The sequence below is a fragment of the Lactuca virosa genome, chromosome 7 (assembly GCF_052849685.1).
Source record: "Lactuca virosa cultivar CGN04683 chromosome 7, Lactuca_virosa_CGN04683_v6, whole genome shotgun sequence".
NCBI lineage: Eukaryota > Viridiplantae > Streptophyta > Magnoliopsida > Asterales > Asteraceae > Lactuca > Lactuca virosa.
In genome coordinates this window covers 104,127,383-104,145,640 of record NC_136432.1, presented here as the reverse complement: position 1 = coordinate 104,145,640, position 18,258 = coordinate 104,127,383, and positions in this window count along the sequence as shown.

Below are 18,258 nucleotides of genomic sequence, written 5' to 3'. Positions count from 1 at the left end.
ATGAGTTTTATGATCCATGGTTCATGTGGCCCAACTCTTTATGTATCCATACATAACTTGGTCCAACATGGATCATAAGCCCAACACATATAAATATAAGTAATTACCATAACTAGTCCCCATAGATTTAATTAGTCTCTTTTGATCACTAAATTAATTCCAAATTAATTCTTGATCAATACTAATTAAAACATATGATTTCATATTAATATATTAGAACTTATAATATATTAACGAATCATATATAACTTTCTCTCAAGAGTCTATCCTGACAAATTGTGCTGGTGTTATGCAACCCAAATGGACCATGCTACTCTCGGGTCGAATACATACCAATAATAGTTATGGGCTTAGACATCTAATCCAACAGTCTCCCACTTGGATAAGTCTAAAACTATTATTTCGTATGACTCCAAGATCCCGACTAGCAATCATAGCTCTTAAAAGCCGTTGTCCAACTCTAACCTAGTCAATGACTTGTCCATTAGATAAGGGATCATATATTCCTCCATTCTAGATATCATATGGACTGAGACATGGATTATAATCATTCTCTCTGTCCATTTGTTGTTTCCCGATTTCCGATTTATGACGACCGACTAATTGAACAAATCAAATCAGTCCGGGCCCGGCCGAGCACTTATGTTTGTCATCACCAAATCATCGAGGGACCCACATATATCGCTTTTATCCCTCTAAGGGTAAAAGGAATGGATAAACTTCGACCCAAATGTTCGCTTGTACTTACTCATCAAATTACACACAACGATATGTTTTATAACAACCAAGTTACTAGTTGCGTTTACATATGTCAATGTGAAACCAATGCGCAACTACAACTCACACGTCTCTGTTTGAAGAATATAAGATATTATCGTCTCATGATCACTCGTGATAAAATCCATGAAGTGAGTCAAATAAGCGTGGGTTTAATCCAATACTCGAATCTTATTCCAAGAGTACTCATGAACACTGCAGCCACTTTGTCCCAGACAAACTACAGACCCTTCATGACAGTCTTGCCTCAATACTTACTTCCAACATATGATCGACTGTGGATAGTTTGAATAACCTAGTTATCCGGGAAGACAAAACATGCAAAGTGAAACACAAGAATAATCGAATCCAATATGGTCTCATAATCGAATCCAAACAATAGTCACGCCATGCTCCAAGCATGCACACTATGTTTGTCCAAACAATAGTTATGCCATACTCCAAGTATAGAAACTATGTTTGTCTATGATCCTTACTTTTTGAAATAGACCAATTGAACATGATTCCAATGATTCTTATTTCAAAATCCCCAATCCAAATGGTAAATGTACGAATTCCAAATTCCTGCCATTTACCAAACTCTATTAGATTCTAAACTTATATGCATTGATCCTCTTGTAATGACTATGCACAAAAGTCACAAAGACTTGGCAACAGACATTACAAAGTATTCCAATGGAGAGCAATTCCATGGAAACAAAGTGTCATATTCAAAGTACATTACTTTGAACATCCTCCTTGCATTAAGTTTTTCTAATCTTACAAAGAGTTAACAAATAACTTCCACCTATGGAAACATTTCCATATACCCATTTTGACTATCACTTCTGAACAAGAGTTGCCTCTTTTCAGAATATGTCAATATGGTCCTTCCAAAATTTACACCATACTTCCAACTGTCCATGAGCAACCAATCTTTAGTAAACCTCAGATTGTCCTTGACAATTGCTTAATCATTTTAGTCATATCCAATTCTAGACCTTTTCCCCTCTTAATGCCCTAGGCATTTGAAAAATCTAGAAAGGATAATAATTATAGCACATGTAATCAATCTTATATCCGAAGCATACAAGACATGATTCATGATGTCTCACATAAAGACATAATACTTGACCAGTCTTTTGCTGCAATATTTCTTATAATTTGCCATGTTCTCGTAATTCATAAACACAAGATGGTTTATAATAGTTGGGCTTGAAAAGAGTTGTCAAATATTCCTATTTAATCAAACGATGGGTAGGGTATTGAACGCGCCAAGGTATCTACAATTATAGCTACTTGATCGTTATTTGCAGCGGTTGGCTTTCCCACCTCATCTTCCATAAATGTTTGACACATCTATCTGTCAGTTTTTCTTTTGATACCTTCTCCTCTTGTTCTCTTTGTTCTCCCTTAACTCAATTCTCTTTAGACTAAGAACATTTCTCGTTAGATAATGAATGTCATTCATTCTTCCATTACTCATGAACGTCTTGACCAGATTTCCATGAAATATCATCCTGTCGAGGAAGACGAAGCTGTTCTTCCTGGTTCTACAGCAGTGATTGATCGCCTGCATTCAGGTAAAGTTAGTTTTTACCTCTGGTTCTTTGAGGCTGGCCTTTGTGTTCCCTCTTCTTCTTTCGATGGTTCCATTATTGAGTCGTACAGAATCCATACTTATCAATTGAAACCTAATTCTATTTCGAAAGTTGTGTGCTTCGATTTGCTTTGCCATTCCTCTCTCATTATTCCTACTGTCGATTTGTTTCAATATTTCTTTCGCATATATAGAAATTGTGCTTGGTATTACTTTCGTTCTAGGGGCGAAGTTTTATTAAGGGCCTCCCTAAGTCTATCAAGAACCGAAAGAATGAATTTATTTGTTTAAATGCATCTCTGTTTCCTTATCGCAATGAATTTCATCTTCCTTGCACCATTATTGATCAGAACCCTGATAGGACTCCCAATTTGAGTCAAGGTATAAAGAAAATATCCCGCATGAATGTTATGATGAAAAACTTTCAAGTGGTTGTGTTGGGTCAGGCCGTTATGAGCTTGTATTGGTTGTGAATGGGTGTGGTTCCTTTTCTTTTTTGTTCAAGGACCAAGTACTCTGTTATTTTGTTGTTAACCATTTGTCTATTTATATGCTTAATAGTTTATTTGTTTATTTTTTGCAAATGGGACTCGGTTACCCTTCCTTTTGTCTGACTTTCTTGAGGGTAAGATTTTAGCTCGTGATCTTGGTTATGATGATTTCAAACTTCCTACTCTTGATGATATCTTTGATGGTAGCGGGAGTGAGGGTAGTAACAATCGAAATGATGAGGAGGATGGGGAGTAAATAGAAACATCGGTTCCATGATCTGTAGGATAATGACATGGGTGAGCAAACTCTAAATTTTACTACTGTTCCTGTTATTATTTTTGGGGAACATAATGAAGGTGAAAATGGAGAGGAGTCGTTGTTTCATCGTAAAATGGGTAGGGATTCAATTGCTTCTGCCTCTCTTGCAGCTATTCTATCTGGTGGTGAGGGTAGTAGTGGCAGAGTTGTGAAAAGATATTATTCCTTTGATCTTGGTGCTTTTCGATATTTCACTAATACTCTCTTTGTGGCTTAGCCTTCAACTAATACTGCTCAACTAAAAGCGAATATTCATCCTAAGGATGTTGATGCCTCCCTCCCCCCCATCCCTCTGGTAGCATCTTTATTCCTGCTTGGAAATTCAGGAGATATCAATGTTTATTGGAGCCCAATGTAGCCATGCCAATTTTTGAAATATTTTCTTCTCCAGGTACCCGGTTGAGTGTTTGTCGAGGACGTACGGAACATACACAGGACATGTTAAAAATCAAGCATGTGGAGAACACGGTTTTAGGCTAAGAAGATATGCCGTGGCTTTATGAGAATAAACATTACACTTGGAGAATCGTGGTTTGTGGGATTAATTTAAGAGGGTGTCAGACCTTGTTAGAGCATATGTATATTTGTTAGGGGCATTTTCTTGTAATGTGCAGACATCCTGTGATCAATATGTAAGTCTTGTGGAGAAGGTTGTTGATCTAGAGAAACTTTCCCCCAGTATTAGGATGGTTCATGAAGCCAATGTGGATAAGGTGAATAACGAGTTGGTAGTGTTGTAGGGTGAAAATGCTATCTTGGAGAGTTAGTTGGTTGGTTATCAACGTGTGGAAAAGGAAGTTTCTATGATGAAAGTCATAATGTCATATCTTGAATTGTAGAAAACCAGGTTATTGGATAAATAGCTATGTTGGATCATGGCGTTCGAAAGTTATGGGCTGATGTGAATGAATCTGCTTTGAGAAACATGAATTTGTAGGCGAGTATGGGTAGGTTAGAGAGTCATGTGCATAATGCGAATGAGGATATGTCATGGGTGTTATCGGATGTCATGACAAAGGTGGTGGATAAGTTGATGGGTTTTAATATACTACAACATCCTATTGTGCACATACAACCCTAAATACCTTGGATCTATGTTTTCTCTAATTATACATGCAAAGGAGTTTCCAAGGTATTAAACCTATAACTAGCATGCAATTTGACATAAACAATACAAAATGCTAGTTAGAATAACATACCTTTTATGTGGCTTGAAGTCTTGATGTATTTGATGTTGCTTGAAACACTTTGGCCTTTAAGAACTTAGTGCCCCAAGTGTTGCACCTCAAATGGAATCACAACTCACCTAGGATAAAGGTGACTCTTGAGAGAGAATTCCATGTACCAAAAACACCTCCAAGGACTCCAAGAACTTCTAGTGTGTTTTTAGGCAATGGACTTCATATTTATATGTGGTGGATTCCAAGGGTCATGGGTATAACCCAAATCCATACCCATGAGTTTTATGATCCATGGTTCATGTGGCCCAACTCTTTATGTATCCATACATAACTTGGTCCAACATGGATCATAAGCCCAACACATATAAATATAAGTAATTACCATAACTAGTCCCCATAGATTTAATTAGTCTCTTTTGATCACTAAATTAATTCCAAATTAATTCTTGATCAATACTAATTAAAACATATGATTTCATATTAATATATTAGAACTTATAATATATTAACGAATCATATATAACTTTCTCTCAAGAGTCCATCCTGACAAATTGTGCTGGTGTTATGCAACCCAAATGGACCATGCTACTCTCGGGTCGAATACATACCAATAATAGTTATGGGCTTAGACATCTAATCCAACAGTCTCCCACTTGGATAAGTCTAAAACTATTATTGCGTATGACTCCAAGATCCCGACTAGCAATCATAGCTCTTAAAAGCCGTTGTCGAACTCTGACCTAGTCAATGACTTGTCCATTAGATAAGGGATCATATATTCCTCCATTCTAGATATCATATGGACAAAGACATGGATTATAATCATTCTCTCTGTCCATTTGTTGTTTCCCGATTTCCGATTTATGATGACCGACTAATTGAAAAAATCAAATCAGTCTGGGCCCGGCCGAGCACTTACGTTTGTCATCACCAAATCATCGAGGGGCCCACATATATCGCTTTTATCCCTCTAAGGGTAAAAGGAATGGATAAACTTCGACCCAAATGTTTGCTTGTACTTACTCATCAAATTACACACAACGATATGTTTTATAACAACCAAGTTACTAGTTGCGTTTACATATGTCAATGTGCAACCGATGCGCAACTACAACTCACACGTCTCTGTTTGAAGAATATAAGATATTATCGTCTCATGATCACTCGTGATAAAATCCATGAAGTGAGTCAAATAAGCGTGGGTTTAATCCAATACTCGAATCTTATTCCAGGAGTACTCATGAACACTGCAACCACTTTGTCCCAGACAAACTACAGACCCTTCATGACAGTCTTGCCTCAATACTTACTTCCAATGTATGATCGACTGTGGATAGTTTGAATAACCTAGTTATTCGGGAAGACAAAACATGCAAAGTGAAACACAAGAATAATCGAATCCAATATGGTCTCATAATTTATGAATATAAATAAAACACCTTTTATTTATCACCATATTGATTATCCATTATTCATTACGTAATGTTTCAAATAATCAACATTTTACTTGAATCCAAACAATAGTCATGCCATGCTCCAAGCATGCACACTATGTTTGTCCAAACAATAGTTATGCCATACTCCAAGTATACACACTATGTTTGTCTATGATCCTTACTTTTTGAAATAGACCAATTGAACATGATTCCAATGATTCTTATTTCAAAATCCCCAATCCAAATGGTCAATGTACGAATTCCAAATTCCTGCCATTTACCGAACTCTATTATATTCTAAACTTATATGCATTGATCCTCTTGTAATGACTATGCACAAAAGTCACAAAGACTTGGCAACAGACATTACAAAGTATTCCAATGGAGAGCAATTCCATGGAAACAAAGTCTCATATTCAAAGTACATTCCTTTGAACATCCTTCTTGCATTAAGTTTTTCTAATCTTACAAAGAATTAACAAATAACTTCCACCTAGGAAACATTTCCATATACCCATTTTGACTATCACTTCTGAACAAGAGTTGCCTCTTTTCAGAATATGTCAATATGGTCCTTCCAAAATTTACACCATACTTCCAACTGTCCATGAGCAACCAATCTTTAGTAAACCTCAGATTGTCCTTGACAATTGCTTAATCATTTTAGTCATATCCAATTCTAGACGTTATCCCCTCTTAATGCCCTAGGCATTTGAAAAATCTAGAAAGGATAAATATTATAACACATGTAATCAATCCTATATCCGAAGCATACAAGACACGATTCATGATGTCTCACATAAAGACATGATACTTGACCAGTCTTTTGCTGCAATATTTCTTATAATTTGCCATGTTCTCGTAATTCATATTATGAAAAGGGATGCCGTAATCATAATCGAATTTTAGAATGCAAATAATGTAATCACGACTAAATTTGATTAAAATCTCACAATCTAAGCTTTTAGAACTGAAATGAAGTGTAATTTCCTCTCCCTTAATTATAGCAAAACAACTTTTCAAACCCTGCAAGGTACATTTTGCAAATTGAAACTTTTGTTTTCTATAATTAACATTGCTAACTTGCAACACCTAGCATAATGATCATGCTCCCAATATCATGATAAATATTAGCATAACACTTATGCTTCCACTAGCTTTGACATGTATCCATAAATCAGCTGGACTTCTAGAAATCAATACTTTATTGACTTTCTTACCAAAGTTCAGATTTCTGATACGAGATGCTTTGATAAGACTTTATCAAAATCATACACCTTTCCTTAGATAGCTCACATGTGTGTCTAAACAAATTTTAGAACTACGAAAAGGGATGCCGTAATCATAGTCTCAATTGTTTAGACCTTTGCCATTTCTCACAAGTCCATGTTAGTGTGCCGGTTAACCACACACGCTCTACTAATCACTTTGAGAATGCAAATATCACAATTGCTATCTACTTAAAATCTACTTAGTGAAAGTGTTTCCTCACCATAATTTTCATGAATCGAAGAGAAACCTTATGACACTTAGATTTCTATGGTGTATGTGTTCCTATCCATGTAAATTTGTCATAACCATAATCACAAAACAAGGTTAGTGCCAAACCTATACTATATGCACCGAACATGTTTAATCTTAACTTCTTGCCACCTGGTATCACAAGGGCCTACCATTGCTTCCAAGTAGTTATGAAAACAACTGAGAACTCATAGAACTCACATGCATAGTCAACTTTAACTGGAATGGGCACAGAAACAAGAATATGTCAAGAACCACTGACCTCTTGACATATAAGATTCTCTTGTCAAGAACCATTCCTTGACAAAAAAAATATTCAAGAGTTAGTGCGGATACTTATCAAGATAAATACTTCACACAATTGGTCTTAGTTGGTGTTTGTTTTATCCAAAACATCACAACTTACCAATCTCAAATGTAAAAGACTAAGAAAAAATTTTACTTTACATTTGACAAGTGTTATAAACCTTCTTAAGATTATGTCACTCAAGTTACAATCTTGGAATATGACTCTAAGACCTTTTTTTGGAACGAAGTATGATTCATCCTTTTGATTTTAACCATTTCAACAATTCACGATTCCTCTTCTTAGTCAAACAAAGGCACTAAGATGTCCTTAGAGGATTAATTGTGATATGGTTTCTTAATCATTGAGATAATCACAGAACACGATACTAAAATACTCTCCCATCTTTTCAGACTGGAGAAAGTTTTATCTATCTACCAAATTTGATTCTTTTTATTCGTTCTGCCTTACATTGAAACTTTTCCAATGTTTCAGAGATATACTTAAACTTGTAAGCACAACCATATTTACTAAGCTTCAGTAAATCATGACCAATAGTCTTATCGTTCTTTGTGGTGGACTTGATCAGCGCACACGCAAGGGTACCCGATCCTCTAATCCTTCACTTGACTCACATATACATGTGATCAAGGAATTTGTCTTAATTTCCCAAAGATGAAAATTCTCATTCAACATGCAATACAAGTTGCATGATTGCAAGTTTCTATCCAAATGAAACTTGGGTGATGAGAATCTTTCCTTATTTGCTAAATTATGACACTACCATAAACCTAAAGAATCAAATCCATTTTCCAATATTGCTATCAATGAAATCATATAAACAATAATTTTCACAAATTCCATTGTAAGGATACTTAAATTACATAAAATAAAAAATTTTCCTTTTATTTTAAAATTGTGGAAAAACTTATCCTTACAATGCAAATACATATGAAAATTATGTTATTATGCATTCCTAAGCAATCTTTCATAACTCTTAAGCAGCAGCTCAAAATTCTGATCTTCGAATTATGCGATCGAAATCCATCTCCTCACGATCAGACTCAACTTAATATTCTTTTAAGCTTCCTCTCTTTGATTCTACAAAACATCAAAATGTGACCTAGTCACATCATGTAACAAGAATCTCCAAATAGGAACTTAATAGAGTTAGATAGTGAACTTTACTAGAAGTAGAGTCAAACTTTTTGACCTTACCAACCTTATGATCTTTCAGGTAAATAGGGCAGCTTCGCAACCAATGCCCCTTACTTTGGCAATAGAGACATATGGACTCTTTGGTAATGGTACACATGACTATCTTAGACTTAGCCTTTCTCTTTACCATTTGGTCAACCGAGTTGACTATGGGCGATCCCTTTCCATTGGGAAGAGAAAGCTTTTCTGGATTTCCAATGTTACCATTGTCAATGTCCATGGAAGTTTTGGGAAGTCAATCTTCCAATCAAATTTGCTTTACCAGTGCTCCAAATCATTGCTGATTCAGCAGCACCAAACAAATAGGTAAGATCATTAAGGGCCATGTCATGGTCTGCAATGTAGTAGTCCTAAAAGAACTCACTATGTGACTTAGAAAGTGATTGAAGAACCTAGTAAACAACCAACTTCCTCAAGACCTTGAAACCCAACTCTCTTGGCTTGTCAATATGTGACTTTATCTCCAAGATGTGAGCACACATATACTTTGCTTGCCAATAGGGCTTGAGTGACCTTGAACTTTTGAAGAACTTGTGGGTTAGGGAGAATAATTGGAGGAGGTGGAGGAATTGAAGTATGATTTCCATGATCCAACAACGAGACATCATCTTCATTAGGAAAGCTTGTTCCAGGGGATTTGGGAAGATCATAGTTATCTGAACTACACAATGGGAGAAATTCAAGTTAGTTGATTTAAGTCCTTAATATAACACCCAATATGAAATATTAAGGCTAGGACCAAACATAATATTTTATAACTTGGAAGAGGGATGCCGTAATCCAAGCTATAAAATATTTGAAGGTAGGTGAATGACGATTCACCAATTTCCACCATGAAAACCTAATAGGGTATTGGGTTTTAATTGGATTGAAACTCCAAGATCTTTTGAGATTAATTGAACACTTCAATGGCATGTTTAAATCTCGATTGTGCCCTCTCAAGTTTGTGACTGGGATGTCGAGGATCACAAACAAGGTGTTAATAACCATGCAAATTAACTTGGTACCCTTAATTTTATCACCTAATCGATGTGTCGGTTAACCACACGCGCTCCACCGATCTATGATAAACATTAAGTCACCCTTTGCCACTCTTACTAGTCCATGTTAGTGTGCCGGTTAACCACACACGCTCCACCAACGAATTGGTAAGGTACAAAGTGTAATTTCATGGGTTAGCACCAAATTCACATTTTCCTAAGTAACTAAGATTGGGAATTTATAAGTGTTTAGTTACTTTGTATTTACATTATACTTTTAATGAAGGGAGAATTATAGTCCCTATCCTACCCGTTCGGCTAACGACCCACCACCAGTCAATGAAGCGGTGGGTGAGAGTGGACACCCATTAAACTGCCATTTTATATGCAGTAACCTTATACCCCCTTATAGACCGGCTTCGTGAATGAGGCCTACTAATGGTAAGAATGACTTTGTTCTTATACATATATATAACTATTAACTATTAATATTATAATAGTATGAGGGTTGAATTTTAACTTTTAAAATTCTAAGGGTCTAACTTGGAATTAAAGTAGTCATGGGGAGAAACTTTACAAATTCCATAAATTGAGGACAAGTTTTGAACAATTCAAAAACTTTTGGTTTGCATAACTTATGAGTTTAAAGTAGTTTTAATGAAAAACTTTTCAAGTTCCATAACTTGAGGACAAGTTATGGAAGACTTTAAAATATTTAAAAAAAATGAGACTCTTCATTTTTCATAACTTATGGAAATCTTATGAGCTTTAAAAAAAACCATAAATGAGACTTTTCATATAACTTGAGGACAAGTTACAAAAACACATTTTATGAACACCTTTTAGATTAATTTGGATCGAAAACAAATTATCACATAAATTTTCTATTAATCTAAACTAACACATACGAACAAGATAATTCAAATCATCAATCTTCAAGAAATTATCATGAACACATAAACTAATACAAATCCTGAAATTATGACAATTATCTTAGAAATTGGATTAGCATGAACATTAACACATCAAAAACAGGTTTATAAGTTCAAAAACAGCTTAGGGTAATGTTCCTGGTCCAATTCCAACCAAAAAACTCGAAGATATGCTGTCAGGGGGTCCAACTCACCGAGTGCAAGAACAAAGTTGACTAGTTGGATGAGTTTGTACATGGACTCGTCGAGTCCCTTAATGGGCTCATCGAGTCCCTTGTCCATACAGGAAAAAACTTTGATTTTCAGCCTTTTGCATCAAGTATAATTGAAAACAAGCCTTGGCTCTGATACCACTGATGGGTTTTAGTATACTACAACATCCTATGGTGCACATACAACCCTAAATACCTTGGATCTATGTTTTCTCTAATTATACATGCAAAGGAGTTTCCAAGGTATTAAACATATAACTAGCATGCAATTTGACATAAACAATACAAGATGCTAGTTAGAATAACATACCTTTTATGTGGCTTGATGTCTTGATGTATTTGATGTTGCTTGAAACACTCTGGCCTTTAAGAACTTAGTGCCCCAAGTGTTGCACCTCAAATGGAATCACAACTCACATAGGATAAAGGTGACTCCTGAGAGAGAATTCCATGTACCAAAAACACCTCCAAGGACTCCAAGAACTTCTAGTGTGTTTTTAGGGAATGGACTTCATATTTATATGTGGTGGATTCCAATGGTCATGGGTATAACCCAAATCCATACCCATGGGTTTTATGATCCATGGTTCATGTGGCCCAACTCTTTATGTATCCATACATAAACTTGGTCCAACATGGATCATAAGCCCAATACATATAAATATAACTAATTATCATAATTAGTCCCCATAGATTTAATTAGTCTCTTTTGATCACTAAATTAATTACAAATTAATTCTTGATCAATAATAATTAAAACATATGATTTCATATTAATATATTAGAACTTATAATATATTAACGAATCATATATAACTTTCTCTCAAGAGTCCATCCCGACAAATTGTCCTGATGTTATGCAACCCAAATGGATCATGCTACTCTCGGGTCGAATACATACCAATAATAGTTATGGGCTTAGACATCTAACACAACATAAGCTTTTTGCTAATTCTGACTTTTATGATGCTAATCGGGATCTGCAAGATATTTGTGTTGACTATGGTCGGAGTCAAGGTTGTAAGATGATGAACATCAAGCATGGCTTGAGATTATCTTCTTCAGGCATACAACTCTATAACCTCACTCGCTTTCAGAAGATGGAGGAGGCATTTTATGCTTTGTTTTTCAGCGACTAGCTATCTGAGCTTGATTTTCCTTTAAGTGATGTGGAGTAGTTATGGGATTTGGTGGCTTGTTGTAGTGATGGTGGGGCATCTACTTGTGCCAGAGGTGGTGGTGGAGCTGGAGTGTTGGCTTACATTTCATCCTGTAATGGTTCTTTTGTGCGTATTGACATGTTATTTTGTTATTGTTTAATTCTTCCTACGTGTGTCACTTGGTAATGAACTCTCATTTCTTGTTGTTGTTAATGCAATCTAGTTATATGTGAATTGGTTACTATTTCTGTAATTTCCATATGGTTTGTCCGGAATCTTTGTAGGGGATTTCAAGGTTTGTGTTGATTTATGCTGGTATCTTGTTTGGATAGTGTATGCTGGATTCTTGAGTGTATTTGTTTACTCAACCTAGCTTCTTAAAGGGCGATATTCGTTTGGGCCAGGTACATAATCTAGGATTGGATATTTCATTTGATTTCATTGTACTCCGATGACCTGGTTTCACTACTGTTAGGGTGCAAAGTCATGCTTGGATGTATTTGTACTTTACCCACTTATATTGTGTGATGAGTTGTCTTTCCTATAAATAGGAAGTGAGTGACACTCATTTATGTAAGAGAACCATTTGGAGTGCTAGACTAGAGAGAGAATTTGTATAAGACCCACTTTGTATATTCTTTCTAGATCTAATATGAGCTTAAACATATTTATTTACTCCTTGTGTTCTCTAGTTTGTATGATGATTCACTAGAACTTTTCTTATTCCGTACATGTCATCATAATCTACATCTCTACAACTAAGTAGATGTATTCTTAAGCTAAACAAGTATTTTGGGTAAGTATATTGTTTTCGTCTGTCATGTGGGTATAATTGGCTGACCAAGTTATATTCTTTAAAGAATAAATATATTCTTGGGTTTACCAAGTAGCCTAGGTTGGAATATAATATTCGAGCTTATTATAAATGTAGTCGGTTGACTGACCTACATTGTTTAAAGAATAAATGTATTCTTGGGCTAAGCAGGCAACCTAGGTGGGAGTATATTATTCGACCTTATTCTGAATGCAGTCGGATGACCGAGCTACATTGTTTAAAGAATAAGTGTATTCTTTGTCTAATCAGGTAGTGTAGGTCATAAAATATTATTCGACCATATTGTGAATGTAGGCGGTTGACCGAGCTACATTGTTTAAAAGAATAATTATATTCTTGGCTAAGCAGGTAGCCTAGGTCGGAATATAGTATTTAACCTTATTGTGAATGTAGTCAGCTAGGTCAGAATATAGTATCCGACCTTATTGTGAATGTAGCCAGCTGATCGAGCTACATTTTTTAAAGAATAAATGTATTCTTAGGCTAGGTAGGTAGCCTAGGTCGGAATATAGTATTCGACTTTATTGTGAATGTAGTCGGCTGACCGAGCTATATAGTTTCAAAAAATAAATGTATTTTTGGGCTAAGCATGTAGCCTATGTCAGAATATAGTATTTGACCTTATTATGAATTTGGTCGGCTGACCGAGCTACATTTTTTAAAGAATAAATGTATTCTTGGGCTAAGCAGGTAGCCTAGGTCGAAATATAGTATTCGACCTTATTATGATTGTAGTCGAATGACCGGCCTACATAGTTTTAAAGAATAAATGAATTTTTGGGATTTTTTAATTACCACCAGTTTAATTTAGTCGTAGATAGAGGTGGCGGTTGCGACCTCTTTTCCTACAACATGCTCTTCATAGATTGATTCCTTCGCCTATCCTTGAATGTGCCTAATAATGTCGGATAAGCTTTTCCCCTCTTCTTCCCGCTTTTGTCCTCACATGTTGGTCTTGGGTCGTGTTGTTTCCAACCTTTCTATTCGAGTCCTCTTGATTCCCCATTGTGGTAATTTGGTTACTGGCCTCTTCTTTACTGTAGTTTCTTTGGAACCTTTGGATTTTTGTGCCTTACTTGTACCATATACCTCGCTCAAGCTTTTCATCGTCGTGATCTTCTTTTCCATGTTTTGTTGCCTTCTGCACATGAAGTTCTATAACTCCCTTATGCTGGTGACTGGCTATTCTCGGCCTTGCTTGGATTGGTGAGATTGAATACTGCTTCGACTCTTTATTCGCGCTACTTCGCCTTCCTCTCCATCTGCTCCTTGCTTTATTTCTTGGGTAGTGGCTGATATAATGCTTATTGTTCATTTAAAATTTTAATGACCACATACATACTAACTTTGGTAATATGCCATGACGCTCTATCCGCCAATAATTGTAACGTCTGTTTTAGGCACCCATTTTGTATAGAGCCATCATCGCTAGACATTTCTCTTTGGTTGGTGTGTGTCGGTTAGTATTCTTGTTCTCTTTCCCCGTTGTCACATTGTTTTCTTCGACGGCCTTAAAATTTCTAAGTTCATTGACGATGTTGTTTGCATTTTGTGCTTGTTCTATTTTCCCTAGTCCACAGTTGGTTTGTATTGTATCTAGAACCGACACTGTGTAAAACTTGACTACCCCATGAATTGTCGATGCTATAGTTTTGAAATTATGCATTCTCATCCTTCCTAATATAATGTCATATGGTGAGGATGGATTTATGACAATGAAACACACAAGTATGGTGTTCTTCCTCCCATTGTTTTAGTCAATTAGGGTAAGTGGTAATGTGATTGCACATTCTGCCCACACGTGTTGGCCCGCAGAACTTATCAAGTCATTCTCGGGAGGTTCTACTTCTTTTTGCACATATCCTAGTAACTGTTAGAAGAAATGCTTGTACATGGCGTCCGTGGAACTCCTACTGTCAACATATATGTCATTGATGTTGTTCTTCCCCATCAATCCTCCAATTATGATTGGTTCATCCCCTCTATAGATATCATGGCTGTAATCCCATCCATCGAATGTGTACGTGTAGTTTGCCCATTCACCAATTGTCTCATGCCGACCAGCATGTTAAAACATGAATATTTCGTTTTTTCTTGCATTTATTACCTTTGGTTTTGTGGGCGCTATTATTTCCAAGTGTTTAGATCGGAGGCTATTGATCATGTTGATTCATTGTCCTTATTGTATTTTATTTTCTAGTTCTCGGCGTAACATAGTACATTCAATAGTTGCATGCCCTATAGACTCATGGAACTCACAGTATCTTCCTCGTTCCTTATTTCTTCTAGTTGTTGATGGGTTGCGATTCAGATGTGGGAAACGATTTGAGCGGGTTTGTTTGGTACTTTGATATCTTGTATTTTCCAATATGTGGCCTCTAGAATAGGGTGCCCAGTTCACTTTTTCTACCTGGTCGGTTTTGAACTTCTCGGATGCTGCATCTTCTTGTTTGATATACCGATGAACTCTCTCCATCTTTTTTCTTGATGACGGTTATTTAATTTTTTTAAATAGCGTTCTCGGGAAAAATCCATATGTGAATGCAGCAATCACCATGTTATCTGCATTTTATGGGGTGTTAAGTGTGTCTTTGTTGAATCTTCGAACGAATGAACTTAAAGGTTCATCTTCTCATTTCCTACACTCCGAGATATCTAGTGTATCTCCTTTATCGGATGAAATGTCCTACGAATTCTTCCCTGAGCTGATTGAAGTCATGTATGCTTTCTTTTGTTAAACCTTTGTACCATAATCATGCGACACTCGATAGGGTAAGTCATAAATAAAATGCACCAATATTTTTCGTCCAGATAATAAGCATCCATTGTCCATCTAAAGTTTCCGATAAGGTCGTTAGGATCTCCCGTCGCATCGAACTTTGTGATTTTTGGTATATTCACTCTAACCGGTAGTTGGTACTCACATATACTTCTTACTAAGGGTGAGTAGTCTGACCTCAAGACCCGTCTACTCCTTGTATCTCCATTTGTATTATTTTGTCTATTGTTATTTTCCAATCATGTTTTTGTTGCAAATATGGCATTGATTTCCCTCCTGGTGTAGTTTGTAAAGCATATGTTGGCTGATGTTGAGGAGGCCAGTATGCTTGGTAATGTGTGTAGAGGAATGGCAATGACATGGCATGTATGGCGGTGTGTATTCGACCACCGCCCACTACCACCATTGTCTACACCCTCCATCTCCACCTAAATCTTTTCTTCCACATCAACTCTGCCTTAAAATCATCACAAAAACAAAAACAATAAAGAAATAGGATTTTTTCTTGAGTTCGCCCCTAAAAATCATTCCAGCCTCCCCACTCGATCTACGTTTATTCTTTGCTCTTGGAGGTTTTCTGATGGTAGTGCCACCTCTTTTCTTCATCGAACCACCACCATCACCATCACTACCAATGTCTTTTATGATGACTATGTTGTCTTGCATGGTTATATTTATCTTTGTGACTGTGTCTTTTGACAGATCGAGTATTGGTGGCGCCATGATTTGGGATCTTGAAGTGGTGGGGATGACTAGAAAGTTGTGGTTTTCGAGTATATGGAGGAATCGTTCTCTTTGTATGTAATATCCCAAAAATAGTTATAAAATATCATTTTTTTAATCGAAAACTATCAAGTATTCACAAGAAACCAACCAAAGTATGTCAAATAAGAGTAATCATCAGAGTACAAATCCAAATCATAAAGAAAATGCGGAACACGGGTGGATGCACTGCGATCAAGCCGGACCCTTCCCTTTCGTACCGGTAGTGTCTAAAACCACAAAAAAACTATAAGCAAAAAGCTTCGTGAGCTTCCCCAAAATACCACATACATCATACACATAATATAAAAGCACGTGAAGAAAACTCACCTCACTTAAGGTGGTAAGAAGACTCACCTTAGAGATTGACGAAATAATAGTTGAATGCGACTCTGCTTTAAAATCAGCTCAACTGAACACCTACTTAATGACAATTGACCAAACTCAACTATAATTCAAAATACCCAAAATACCCTTAGGTCAAACATGGTAAAAAAGTCAACCCTGCTGAGAACACATGGCATCCAAAACCGACACATACCATTCTCGAACGCATGGCGTTCTCTGGAGAACGCTTAGCGTTCTCCAACTGTACCCATATTGTCCCTTTAAGAGCTTAGTCCTTAAGCTCTTTTGCTCAAATTCCAGATGTAGCCCTAAACCTACGTCTTTAACCATAAATTTTCAAACTTTATGGTCTTGCACGGCGAATAAGTGCTTAATAGCAAAAACACTCACTTCTTAACCCAATAACCCATCCTAGTTCGTGCATGGAAGGAAACTAACGACCAAGACTTCATTTTTATGACTTAACACTCCTTAAAACATTTGAAAGGACAATTCAAAGGTCTTGGAGTATTCCATACACACAACGATCAAGATTTGGGACAAAAAGGTACCAACTTTAAGCTAATATAGATCTAAATGAAATACTCATCAAGGTTGGATCTTTATAACTCCAAATGATGCACAAGGGAGTGTAGATGCTGGATCAGAGGCCTTTAGTGAAACACCACAACCTCGCGGTTCTTCTTTTACCACCAAGAGTACCAAAATGGCACTAAAATGACTCTCCAAGCTTCAAAATACATTCACAGACTTTAGGGTTTCGAAATAGAGAGGGAGGCTAAGCTTAAGGAAGGGTCGGAGGCTATTTGATGCTTCAATAGGGTACAAGCCCTAAAAATTAGGGTTTGGAGTCCAGGCGAGAACACATGGCATCCATAACGGATGCATAGCGTTCTCAACGAACACATAGCGTTCTTAACGAACACATAACATTCAAGTAAATATACATTTTTCCTTCAAACGCAACCAAGGACCATTTTCCCAACAATTCATATAACAAGGGTACAAAAGAAATACTAGGAAAGCAAGGTGTTACAACTCTCCCCTACTTGAATTAGACTTCGTCCGTGAAGTCCACTACTATGAACAAATCAGGGTAATGCTCTCGCATCTCCACCTCGGGCTTCTAAGTCCATTAAGAACCTTTCTGATGTTGCCACTGGACCTTGAGCAAAGATACCTCCTTATTGTGCAAGGTCTTCATCTTCCTATACAAGATCACCACTGATCTCTCTACATAATTTAGGCGATCATCAACATGAATATCGTCCAAAGATATAAATGCAGACTCGTCGCACACACACTTCCGAAGGTGAGAAACATGGAAGGTGTTATGGATTTGGTTGAGCTCATCAGGAAAATTCAGCCAATATGCAACCTTGCCCACTCTGGCGGTAATCCTGAAGGGGCCGATAAATCGAGGGCTTAGCTTGCCCTGCTTC